At 38.7% G+C, this 13,741-nt stretch overlaps 2 long non-coding RNA genes across 7 annotated transcripts in view; one reads left to right on the forward strand and one right to left on the reverse strand.

Annotated features, from left to right (window-relative positions):
• LOC140651843 (uncharacterized) overlaps positions 1 to 12,304 on the reverse strand; it is a 47,550-nt gene extending 35,246 nt beyond the window's left edge. The window contains exon 1 of the long non-coding RNA XR_012042554.1: positions 12,267 to 12,304. This is a non-coding gene — a long non-coding RNA (uncharacterized lncRNA). The remainder of the gene's footprint in view (positions 1 to 12,266) is intronic.
• The window catches only part of LOC140651841 (uncharacterized), a 174,885-nt gene that overhangs the window by 129,295 nt on the left and 31,849 nt on the right, over positions 1 to 13,741 (forward strand). For 5 of the 6 annotated variants that reach the window (XR_012042548.1, XR_012042549.1, XR_012042550.1 and 2 more), the window contains exons 2-3: positions 9,541 to 9,591; positions 10,441 to 10,621. This is a non-coding gene — a long non-coding RNA (uncharacterized lncRNA). Of the gene's footprint in view, positions 1 to 7,920; positions 7,972 to 9,540; positions 9,592 to 10,440; positions 10,622 to 13,741 lie in introns of all 6 variants that reach the window. The other variant, XR_012042553.1, reaches the window with a different exon arrangement.

Consider the following 13,741-nt stretch of genomic DNA (forward strand, 5'->3'; position numbering starts at 1 on the left):
AAAAAAGCAACTGAAGGGAGCAAAAAAAGGTAAAGCAAAAAGCCACTGAAGCCTGTGTATAAATGTAACTCACAATACTGTGCCATTTATTCTTGTGTGACGCTGCTTTAATTCAAAAATGTGTAGCTTGGATTTTCAGCTAGTCATACCCTGCTAACTTTTAGCTATAGGCTTAAATTACTCTCTCCCTTTTCTTCAATAGAAGTAACATTTTAGCCTCTATGCAAGATAAATGCAGAAGAAGAAAAAAAAGCTAGTTGAGTTTAATGACCTGATTTTATGCTACAGCTTTGATAAAATTCTACTTTTCTCCTTTTGCTCAGTAACTTGCCTTCTGATGCCTATTTTTGCAGGCAGCTGCAGTACAGTGCATGATTTATACTTCAGATGCTAAAATATTTATTTTCTTATGTTCAGGCAAGCTCTTAATGATATATCAAAGTTTCTTTTGTAAATCTTGACCTTTCAAGGTAATATATTGGCCCCACTGAAGTCACTGGCAAAGCTTTTTTGGACTTGAACGGAGGGGAGGTTACCCTCAAGGATATCATTGTGGTAAGGCCGTAACACTCCTAGGGAATCAGATTAGATTCATATTCCGTGATTTCACTCTGTATGTTTTTTTGTCTGACCTAGTACATGCTGTTATTCTCCTGAATGATGTATCTCAGATAACAGTACTTATTCACCAGCTGTGCTGTGATGTTTGTGTACAACGGTACATGTGAAGGATGAAGTTTGGGATGTAGATCTATATTAACTGTATTAAGTCACAAACTAACATGGTTTAGTTTACAGCTTGGTGCCATTTATTGCCCTCTTTCCTTAATTCCGATGATGTAGGTGGTGTGATTGCAGAATACGGAGCAGACAAACATTAGTTTGAAATGGACACAGTCTGGCAAATCTCTACAACCCTAGGACCCTTTAACACTCCCTCCTTACTTAACCACAGTGCGCATTCTCTAGAGTCAAGGAGCTTCTCTTTTCTTGTAATATATAGGAACATGAAGAACAAGAAAGGGGATTTCTCTGTGCTTTGCCTGTTTATATTTAGGCCACCCCATTTATATTTATATATTTATATTTATATTTATATTTATATTTAAACAAAAACAGAGAAGAAGAGAATGCTTAATTTAAACAACAGTCCCTGGTTCTGCCAGGACCTTTCAAAGGACCTTCCAATAAATTATTGCTTTGTGCATAAAGAAATCATTAGATTAAATACCTTCATGGAAGAGAAGTTCAAAACAATGAGACGGCCATCACTGAGCAAGTTCAATACTGAATAGGCAAATTTTTGCTCAGATCTCTTACTTATAGGGTCCTACCATAATCATGGTAACTAATGAACCTAGAAGAATAACATCAGAAAAATAAATAAGGTAGTGTTAGCTAATCTTGAATACAGTTTGGCACCTGGAAGCAGGGAGGTCTAGGCTGAAATGCGTGTTCAACAAGGTCTGCCCAGCAAATCACCAAGCACTACACAAGTTCACAGTAATTCACCCGAGAATAAGGGTTCATATCTCAGTAATCTTCTCCTGAGTCTCTTTTTCAGCTTTTTCACGTTCTGTCTCTATCTCATTTTCTGTCATTTCATACTTCATAAGTAGCAGACTGTCTTGTTTTTTCTTTAACAACTTCTCTTTGTAATCTCCCTTGGAACTTGCAGGATTTTTTCTGTAGTATGTGCACAATGTATTGTGATACCATCATGTCAGCTACAACATGAGTTTCAGCACACTTGCAGACTTAGCAGTTTTACGGTACAATTACTGTGATGGCTTTGGCAGACGTATGAGCCTGCATTTCTTATTCAGGCAAAACTTCTATAAGTTTATTGAATGCAGTTAATCAATGAAGACTAATCATGCTGACATTGAATTCACAAAGTTTGCTTTACGTTTATATATTGCTACATGAAACTGGATCACGCACTGGTATGCTGAGCGTTGTCAACCATAGGCTTGGGAGACTTTGAGCATCTCCTGCTTTCCCTGGTTATCATGGGCTTCCTCTGACTCTCTGAAGGACACGCACCATTTTACTATCAGTTGAAGTTTCGATTCAAGTAAAAATGTGGGGTTGGTCTTCAGCCATTTTGCAATTCCTTAAATATGTTGGTTTCTGTGAAGTATCTGCTGTGCAAAGCGATGCTCAGTCTGAAAGTTACAGAACTGGTATTTAAACAGATTGAAATTTATTGTAGTCACAGTATTTCTACATGAACTATTTAGTGAAGTGCAGAATGTAAAGCTACGGACTCTAAGCATGGTTGTATGTAAGGCAAAATGCTTTTTGGTAAAATATACTTTCTAGCCCTTCTCTGAGTGCTATCAGTGTTGTTTCAAAAATATTTGAGCTATAAAATTATTTTTACAGGAAAAACTCCTTAAAAATGTATGTAACTGAAAGACTAAGTGCAAAATTCAGCCCCACAAGTTCAGTGTCGATATCCTATGTGCTAGACTTATTTTGAAACCGGGTAGTTTGGGACAATTTTATAGTTGTTCTCAGATTACAGTAAAATCCAAACCAGACTATAGAAATGTGCAAACATTATTGTTAGTCTGTCTTTCAGCTCTGGTCTCATAAAACAAATTTGAAACTGCAGATTTCCAGCAGAAAAGCTTTCAGACCGCTCACCATTCAGGACCATGTGAGATAAAATGGAGGTGGGAGGACCACCCTTTTCAGAGGTGGGTGCAGGCCATGTAAACAGATGTGGCTGGGCTGAATGGGGAGCCTGAATGGCGGCATTGTTCCTTGCCTTCCCGGCCGCCCGCCCTCCCTCCCAGCGGGGACCTGGCACAAGTCGCACTCGCAGATGAGAGCTTAAACTCTGCCTGTTAGAATCTGAGAAACCCCGACTGCACTGAGGTTTTATTAAGTCTATCAAATATGAACGCCAGTTTACCTCCCCAGAGCCATTTCAGAGGCGTTCCTGAGCAGCGTTTACAACAGGTTTTTTTCCAACGTATGGCAGAATCCATTTTAAAAAGACATCGTCAAAGTAATTTCCCGTGGAACTTTTAAATTTCTCAGTTAATTGTAGTTTATTTTTGTAACTAACTCATTTTCAGTTGTCTGTGACTCATGATGAACCTATAAATAGTATCTTTAATATATACATGCGTATATAACGCTGTTCAATAGCTTTACGTTAAGCGCATTCCAAGAAGGAGGACTTGGGAGATACTATAAACATATTTTATACAATTATATATGCCATGAATTTAGTAAAATCTTCTAAACCGATTGTAGGGACACGACTCAACAGTGTTGATAGAAGTTCATCTGGAAACTTCCATGCCACTGCTGCGTTACTACACCCATGTTCATGGATTTATTTCATAGAGAACTGTTACTGCTGAATACTTGTAAAGGTCACATATACCAGCAGTTGGAAGCTTGCCCAGGTTCCTTTAAATAACCCCAGGGACACAGAGTTTTGTGATTTCTGAGGCCTTTCTGGGGAAGAGACAGCAATAGTAATGCAGTTCTAGTTTAACGCTTTAACTAGCGCTTCATTTTACAGAAATAAAGCAGCACCATTTTCCTCATTGAAGTTCAGTAACAGTTATTCATAAAATACACGCTGTTGCATTCTGCTGCACAAGAGTGGTGGTTTTTCCTCTCCCCCAGCAGTGACAAAAGTTTGTAATAAATGTATTTCAGATGTGTATATTCTGTCATTTTGTTAACTTTGTGTATAGAGGTCGTGAATGCGTATGGTAGATGTTTCTGTGGACTGAAGCATGCCAAACCGCCGAGACAGAAAAAGAGGAAGCAAAACAGAAGGGAGAGGAGGGCGAAGGAATGCACGCTTTGTAAGTGCCAGGTTGCATTTCTCTCTCATTCAAAAATTAAGTGTAGTTCTTCTGTAACAGCTCAACGTGCGCACATGGTAGTAGGTCTAGTTAATTTCCAACCTCGAAGTCCTTTGTTTGTATCAACAGCAGCTTGAGAAAGCAAAATAAACCCAACAGCGTACTTTAAACGGTGTTTCAGGGTTGCCCTGCAAGCATTCAGGTTGCAGTTCTGCTGCAAATCTGCCGCCACGGGCAACGTACAGGAGTGTGCACAATCCCCTTTTTGGGGGGTAGGACTTGCTCCTTTATTCTTGGGCACACTATTAAAGCCTGTTTATTTTTTTTGCTTTTAGTAGTATGAGTCTATCTCAAAAACAGTGATAGGGAGTAAATAAGGTGGCCGGATTTAATTTCTTGTTCTGCCACACACTCTGACTTTGTGTCTCATGTCATTAATAGATCTAATAGGATTTTGGCGTGAAACCAAGGAGGGGGAGGGAGGAGGGGATGAGCTGCAGAGCGAGCTGCTGCCTTTCTCAACTCGAAAGTGATGTCAGGCCTATCAGCCTTCTCTTTAGTCCTCCCTGACAGAGCTGGAGGCATTTCTCTACACATGAATGTGTCTCATGCATTCATGAGGCTTTTTGACACCACAGCCTCTTTTGTTACGAGCTAGACCACGGCTCTGCCCTTCTCTCAGCTGCCATATGGTGCAGTGGAAGGACGCTTTCAAAGAGAGAGTGGGACTGAGGGACTGAGGCAGAGAGAAGAAAGAAATGGAACTGCGGCAGATGAAATTGATTTATTTTCAGAGCAAAAGGGGCAAGTGACTACGACTGGTGGAGAGAGGGGGTTGCCTTGGAATATAAAACCGTCTCCAGAGCAGGCGAGCAGGCTGTTCGGATGACAGCCATGCTGTGCTTGTTCTCTAGGCGCAGCGCTTGAAAATAAGCATACGCATTTTTGTTATCTTAGTAATGCTATCTGAGAAAGACTTATAGCCCCAATGCCTCAGCACCGTGCCTCAGCAACTTCATTTCGGCTTGCGATTTTACATTTTTTGGAGAGCAAAATCTGTCTGCCCTACCATGTGTGCATAACTGTTAAGTGTTAGTCTGACAATGTTAGAAGTTTCCAAAAAATATCTGTCTCCAGCATGACATTTAGAGAAGGACTGTTTAAAGGAAAACATCAGATGATAAATTCTTTTCTCTGTTCAGCCAGTGCACATCCACTAAAATCACTTGAGTTTGTTTAGACTTACAGGTCATTACCTTGTTTTACCAAGGTGACCTACTCTATTAAAAAAGAATATTAAAACCAAGTCAAATTTACTTCTTGTTGTTTTTCATGCCTTATACTTTGTTCAGCTTCAGAAGGAAGCCTGTTTCACATCTTCCTGCAGTCAGTTTGACTTCTGGATTTGGTGGCAAAATATTTCAAGTTGAAAAAAAAAATTGAGTTTCTTACGGAGATTATTTACATTTTGTGGCAAATTGAACTTTAATCTTGATGTCAGTATGTATAAGGACAAACTTCTCAACTCCATTTAGGAAAAATTCTGATAAAACTGATTGAAATTGCAATTCTTATTCCCAGAAAAATTATTAAATCTGTGTAACTGTTTTCATACCTCTGTGGACTGAAGTATGCAGAATGCAGAGGAAGGGAATCCACAATATTACTTGGAAATTTTGAAATGTTTTGTTTTAAATTCATTTGGTGGTGTTTGGCATCCCCTGGACAGCCTCAAGAGACTTATGGGAATTGTAATTCAAGGGACGTGTGAGAGGACTGGGGAGATCAAAGATATGGACCATTTCCACAGGAGGAGAGGATACATGGACAGAAGAGGCAATGAGAGGGCTATGGTACAAGTTTGAAAAATCGTGATTGGCATGGTAGCTAGGAATCGTTATTCACTATTTCTCAGTGAAAGGACTGGAAGACACCCAATACCAATCTAAAAGAAAAGTTTTGAAATTAATCTAGGAAGTCCTTTCTTCACACTATGCGTAATTAAATTGAAGCTCTCATTGCTGCAGAAAGTTCTGGTGGCTGGAAATATAGATGGATTTAAACAGATTGAAATATTCATTTGAAGAAGCATGAAGTTGATATTACAGTGCTTTGGATGCAATCTGTAGCTCAGGAAGTCCTAGAAATGGCACATTTTTGGGAACCGGGACAATATGTCAGAAGAAGCAATTAATTACTAATTTTCTTGTATCATCTTACCTCTTCTGCTGACCACTGTAAAAACACAAATATATACTAAATGAATATTTTATCTGCCCCAGATATAATTATTCTTTTGTTCTTATGAAATATTTATCACTTCTAGTAAGCTGGGCCTCTCTTCCTTACTCCATTTATCCTGTCAGGTACCATTCATATATTTACTTCTGTAGTTCACTTTTGCAGTTTAACTGGAGGGAAGATATTGAAGCATTTGGAAGATAACATCAGACAAGGAAAGCTAGCTCGAAGGGGAATACTCCAGTCTACTTCCCATGAGAAGACAGTATGGGAAGCTCAAGTGGCTACTGGAAGAAGTTGAACTGACTCAAAACAAAATACTCCTCCTCTGAAAAATCAACTGCTTGGCTTAGATTTGACCCAAGATGATTTTTATAACAGCCAAATTAGTTTTGAAACAAAAAATTACAGACTTTGTTACAGAAAAAACTCTTCTGTAGAGATTGGATTTTCCATTTCCCAAAATGTGCTGCCTAGGTTAGTTTATTGATCATTGCAAATGGCTTTCTCTAGGAGCACAAAACAGTAACCAGGGTTGCTAATCATCTAAAGGTGATTCTCACCCCCCACTTCTGAAACAGCATTCCATATGTTTGGCTTGTTTCAACCTGGAGGTGGATCTTCCCTGACAAGGTTTAGGACCATATGGTAGAACTGACACAGGAGGAAAGTGGTCGAAGGAAGAATAGGAAGCAGAGCCCTTGGAAAACGCAGAAGCAGCAGAGAGGGCACTAGAGCAAAGCCGGATGACTCTGAGAGACAAGGGCTTCTGCTGTCAATCCTCACTTGATAAAGAGCTGCTCTCCCCATGGATACATTTTTGTGCCCTTAGCTAATGCTGTCGCTCTGGGAGTTGATGTGACCACTCTGTGGTTTCCGTTTCTCCCAGAAGAGAATCAAGTCCCTTTCACACATACACAGTACTTGTTGTGTATGGTCTAATTGCAATGTTGTTCCCTGTTTGAGGGATGAACAAAAAAAGGGGGACTTGCTGAAGTGTTGGTGGTTGGTGTTGGTAGCATCGTGCTGTGCTAGCAGTGCCTAGGGAAGCACAGTCCCAGCTGCCCGCCCTCTCATCCATCCCTCTCTCTGTCTTTGAGCATCCTCAGCCTGCAGCAGCACAAGAAAGGAAGGTCACTTAAAATCTCCAACACTGCACAGCAGAGGTGTTGGGCCAGATCACACAGGTCCGCTGAAACCCTTTAATACTTGATGTAGTGAAACAGGATTGTCCTTTCACCCTATTCACTGATCAGAGGAGATGGAGAAGTGCCAGTCTGAATTCCTTTGGCTTGGATTCAGCAATGCCTTTGAGTAAGAGTCAGCAAAGCTTGTTTTAAGTTAATGATTGTGCTGCACGCAGTCCTCATGGAGAACATGTGCAAGGGATCATGTTCCCCTTTTATGCATATGTCAGCCCTTGAGAAAAGTAGAATGAGATGAATAAAACCACTTCATCAAGATTATTTCTGAGAATTTTCCACCGAGTCATCCAAGTTTCATTTCTTTCAGAATTTAAATGATCTATATAGTTGTGTTTTGCCTTCTGCAAATAAATACATATGCAAATGAATGAGGGAAAGGAAAATAGTATTTTTGTGAGTTGGTGGTGGTCACAAAAGAACTATTGTGTTACTTGTTTGTTGTTGTATTTTTTCTCTCTATTTGTCCACGCTAGGAATAATTCATATTGTCAAGTAAAAAGACACTGCAATTACTAATCGCCTTAAATAATGCTGCTGCTTTTTGAAAAGAGAAAAGCAGCATTTGGACTAAATTCTGACCCCGCATTATAAATCAGTGTTAGTCACAAGCACATTTATTCAATATTCTCCTTCTCTAGCTATTTTTACAGTAGGAAGAGAAAGACAAATTTATACAAAGTAATAGATAGGTAAGTAATATTTTTCTTTTTGCTTATCTTTTATTATTGCTGTTGTTGTTGCTATTATTATTTATGCTTAGGAAAGGAAGAAATGCTCTGCTGGGCCAGACCAGTGGCCCATCTATCTCAGGACTATTTCTTAGAAGTGCCATAGGGAAGGACACGTGAGCCTATGCACTTCCAGCAATCCAGTCCCCTCGGCTCTTTGACATCCAGAATTGCAGTACTAGATGTTTTAGGACTAGGCAGGAATGTACCCCCTTTTAGTCCATTTGATGACCTGTTGACTATGAGTTTGTCTAAGCCTTAACCTGCTGATACCTCTAGACAGGAAATTGGAAATATAAATAAATAAACAAACAACTAATGTGAAAGAGTGCATTCTTATCAGGTTTAAATCAATGCTTTACAATGTAAAGGAAATTATTTAGTAAAACACACCATTTAAACAATCTTAAAATGTTTTATAGAATCACAGAATTTGACCAAATAGCTCTTATTTACACATAAGATCAAAACTCACTGTAGCATAATTTGCGATATTCAGATAGACAGGTATACAATTTATTTTGAAATATAACAGCTATAGCTATGAGTTTAATCCTCTCAAGAATGCCAAGTATGATAAAACAATCTTAAAACTAAGTGTTCATAAGTTTAATTGAAGAGAGTTAAAGTACTTAGGACCTTGCTATATTCTAAGTAAACTGTTTATGCAGTATCATATGGTCAACAACTTTGACTCACAAGTGAAGTGAAATGTTTTTAACAAGGTCAAGCAAATTATTTAACAATCTGATTTTCATAAGGACTCAGTCTCAGTATATATCAGAAGCATGAAAACAAATTACAATTCCTTTTGACAGATGTTTTTGTTTCTGATAATTACTCTCCCAATATTATATTTGGGCTACCTGCTAAAACCTCCTTTTTCTTAAAGGCAGAGAAGGAGCTAGATACTCAGTGCTTCAAAAGTAGGTAAAACATTTTAACACAAAAAAACATTTTAGCAGCCCCCACAGTATTTCCAGTATGGGTTGCTTGTGAATCCCTATTACAAACCTATGGTAATGGTATTGCATGTGGATAGTTTTGCCCTGTTTTTCAAAAAGGGTGCTGAGCATTGAAGATAGCTTTCTTCGGGTACTGCAGCTGCGGAGAGTCCCTGAGGCCATGGGACCTGAACTAAGGTTTATCACTGCATAAGGATATGATGTCCATCTTAATTTTCATTGAATACAGTGTTTTGGAAAATTATTTGACAGGACACGAGACAAGAACTGCTCTACTCAGGCATCTCGGTTCATGATTCTGGGTAGCACAGAAGTGACAAAATGCATTGGTTTTCAGTTGCTGTTATTCATATATGGTTTTGACAATGAAGGCATTATTAGATCAGATTCATTCAAGTATCATAATTAGGTGCCTCATCACTTTACAAAAATTATGTCCTATCAATAACTGTAATGACAGTAAGATTTCATATGGGATCTCTGTAGAAAGATATGTGTATTTGATGTTTAAACATAATCTGATATATTTACAGCCTGTGGTAATTCTTGTTATGCTTTTTTTCAGGGGAAGTAACTAACAGCGCTCATTGTACCTTGACTGTCCTGCAGACTCCAGGTAGGTCCTGCTATAGTTTGGCAACTGGAACTGTTCTTGAGTCTTGCCTAGCGTAAGGGGATTTTTGGAGGAAGGTTTCTCATTAACTATACTCACAGGAAATTGCCACTCAGAAAGGACTAGGCAACTACTAGTTTATCAGAGAAACCTCTGAAAGCTAAGACTAACGGTATTGAAAACTTACATTTAGAAACATGTACGTGAGAAAGTTGCAAGTTGGTTTTACATTGCATGGAAGATTTTATGGAGCACTTAATGTTGCACCTATTACTACATGTTCTCCTCTTCATTTTAGCAGTGTTAAATCAGCAAGACTGCAGCAAATAGCTCAGATACTGTCTAACTAAACTATTAGTAAATTCCTGGGAGAGCAATATGCCAGAACTTGACACTAGCTAATCATATGGTTTTCAGGGAAACATCTTTTTCATTTTGTACCCAAAATTTCCAATAGCGAGATGTAGCCAGCTTACAGGTATAGCAAAAAATGCTTGAACTAGCACTGTTAGGAAATTATTGCTTGTAAAGACTGAGTAGAACTCGGCTTTCCAATTAAAACGATTTGTTTTAACTTTAAATATATTTAATCTGTGTTAGTAATGAAAATCGATCAATAGAATACAAGCTGAGTGCTTAAAAGAATCTTAGGGATTCTTTCAGCCCGTGTAGGAAATAAAACATTCTTATGTAAAAGTTGTTATTCCTGAGTTATGGCATTACCAGAACTGAGTAATGTAGGTGATATTTGGTATTGAAGCAGAAGAAATCAGTACAAATCATGGTGCTCAAAAATGGTTTAACATTCAGGGAATAAGTAATTATTAAAAATAAATTTTCCTTTTTTTGAAGACACTATGTAGAACTGGCATTGGCATGGGACAGTTCTAGACAATCACTTTCAATCAAACATATTTCATACCGTATGAAGGAAGCAGCATTATATAGGCCCTGCATCTCTTCTGCACACAAATTCCTATGAATCAAAGCCTTGACTGATGCTCTTTGTGGAGATTAGCCTTCAACAATCCAAGTAAGTTCAAAAGCTTCATACCTCGTCCAATCTCCTTTTTCATTTTGTCTTGTGTTTATATGTTATCTCACATCTACCTGAAATTGCAAAGACTATCTTTTTCTATTACTATATTCTTTTTATATATTCTATGTTCTTTAGGGGTTTAAATTCTAGGAGCTAGAAATGGGAACATAAAAGAAGCATATGAATGCTAAGAATTTCTGTTTTCACTTGTAGCATCAAAATCTTTTCAAGCAATTCGATAGTGGTGAACCCACAACATGTGGATTATGAAATACATCATATATGTACATGTATGTACATATACTATTTCTACAGTGGGCAACTTTAGAAGGTTTCTGTGCTATCAATATCTTAGAAGTTGTATCTGCCATTAAAGTGTCAACCAAGTCACAATGGTCAAGACTTTCACAGATAGTTGTTAGGTTCCCGAATCCTGATTAGAAACGGATATGCAGGAAGTTAGTTAATTTTTAAAAGCTCTGAAGACCTACTGAGTTTTACTGATTTCAGTATGATACAATTATATATATTTACATTTCCAGAGATAACAGCACTCTGGGAAGAGCTGTGTACTTTGTACCCTGTAAAGGAAGGAAACTGGGAGCTGTGCTTCCCAGCCGATTTCCTTTACTGGAAACTTCTGGGTTCTCAGCACCTTTTGCTGAAAAGCAGCCTCCTACTTAAGTTTACTTACTTAAGTTACAAAATTTTGCTATGTACAAATGTCCATAACCATTGTAGCATTGCAGTTAATTACAAAAAGAAAAGATCTGTGTTCCTTACATCTGGAAGTGTCCAATGCTTTTACCCGCAGAATTCTTCCGGAAACTGGTACTGGTTTGTCCATGGCATTGTACATGCTGGGATATATGGTATCCCAAACTGTGTGGGTTGGGAAAGAAAAAAGAAGTCTGGGCTGCTTTTCATGCTTAATGCCCAGTAAATGTTAATGTATTATATAATTACTTTGTGTCCAATTTCATTAGTCATTCTGCTCTCTGCATCATATGTCATTGATTTCTCATAAGCTAGAAGTGTACTTTGCTCAGCAGCCAAAGGTTTGCTACTAAGGATTTTTAACTTTCTGCCAGATGTTTTCTGCTAATTTCTGAAAAAAAAAACCTCCTACATCCAGGTTTAACCTTAAACACAATTCTTCTCATTTTATCCCCAAGTTAAGCGCAGGTCAGTGGCATACATTTCTGCAGTCTTGACAGATGCAGTAGGTGATTCCTTAAACAAACACAAACCTAAGTAGAGGCAATATTTGCACAGATAGCTATCAAGTCAAACAAAATAAGCCCCCATTTCATTACTGGACACGGTGCAATAAGCACATCCAGCCTCTGAACAGAAACACGTTTCTTCTGGTATTTCAGCCCTAGAACGTATTGAAGGATCCCCGTGGCCAAATAAAGTAAGTTGAAAAACCATGTGTAATGAGAAGCAGGATATTATCCTGTGCGTCACTTTTATGGGGTCACATGCCTTCTAATGTTAAAGCTGGATCATATAGCACTTTAGTCACACACTAAGTAAGTAAACACTGAATCGCCCCTCTTCCTGTCCCTGCTCCTTCCTCCCTGACCCTCAGAGGAACAGTGGAAAGAGCAAAAGAAAGGGAAAAAAGACAACTTACATTTGCTAGGATTTAGCTTCTGGCAAGAGACATTATAAGGAATTCATTTCCTGGCACATAATTTACATGTCCAGTCCTCCCTCCCACTCCTTTTTTTTCTCCCACCCTTCCCCCCTATTCCCCCTCCAAGCTGTCTTTTCCCTCCACAGCGTTTGCCGCAGCTTCCTGCCGTATGTTTGCTTTCTATTTTCATATCCATGGGAAAGGAATCTGCTCTAGCACAAGGCTGCTATCCTGCCTGTGCCCGTGCTGGCTGCTGCTGCCGCCTTTAGCTTAGGCCACAGGTATTTGGAATTCATTAAGTGATGGTGAAGCATCGAGCAAATGACAGTCTTTAAATTTGAGCAGAGTCAGCTGGAGAAATCTCTTCTCTTTGAGGTTTTTGCTTTCTGCTAGCGAGCTCCAGACAAAATAAAATAATTTTCAATTTTAAATATTTAATCTAAATCCTGTTTTAGGGTTTTATTTTGGGGAAAAGACAGTCATGTCCCTCTTGCTCGTTAAAGGGCTCTCTGTTGTGTATCTTTGATGCTGCTTTGGGCAGCTCTGCTACTTTGATCCTCTTAGAAATAGGCTCATTACAACATCCACCTCGCAGAGTAACACTTCAAAGAGCTTTGCGAAGGACAAAGGGAGGAATTTAGAAACAGAGCCAAGTGGCTCTCAAGTATCTTGACTAAATTAACTTTGTATTAAGAGTTACTGGCCCAGTTGCAATTTTGAGAGGAGGAAACAAAGAAGTAACTCTGTGTGCTTCTTTCATGCATTTTATATCAAATTAATAAACACACTTGAAATCTTCTAAGACTCTCTGCCATAACTTCTGCTAAACTAGGCAGACACCACAGTTGTCACATCAAACTTAACAGTTGCTCTGGAGTTGTTAAAAAGGCGGATTGGTGTTACTATTCGATTTATATTGTTCAGAATGATAGAGCCAACATTAATCAACCAGTGAGATTAACAGAGGAAATAGGCAGTTCTCAAAATCATTATCTCCAGAAATAGCAGTAACCACATACATTTTCAACACTCTCAAATCTATCATAGTTGCAATGATTAGTATTATTGGTCATTCTCCAATCTAATTTCATTACTTCTGACATGTTGGAGTTAGGACTTCAGTTAGGAAGTCATTACCGTTACAACATATTATTTGTACTATGTGCTTTCAGCACAAATCACAGTGCTAGGTGCTGTACAAACACAAGCTACTTAAGTGGCCTTGTCCCAGAGAAACTACAATGCCAATTAGAGACCTCAGCCGATACCCTGAGTGTCATAGTCATGCTGCCTAACAGGAGCGGGCAAGGCAGTCTAGCCCTTGTGCGTGACTATGAGTTCAGACTCTCAGCTCATATTGCCATAATCCCTGGCATGAGAAGGGTTTTTTTCTTTTGAAATATCAGATGACCCTCGTTTAAGTGGTAATGATTCTTGACATAAACCCTTTGCATTTGCTATAAGTCAAAGGC

The sequence above is a fragment of the Ciconia boyciana genome, chromosome 5, assembly GCF_034638445.1.
Source record: "Ciconia boyciana chromosome 5, ASM3463844v1, whole genome shotgun sequence".
Classification (NCBI taxonomy): Eukaryota; Metazoa; Chordata; class Aves; order Ciconiiformes; family Ciconiidae; genus Ciconia; species Ciconia boyciana.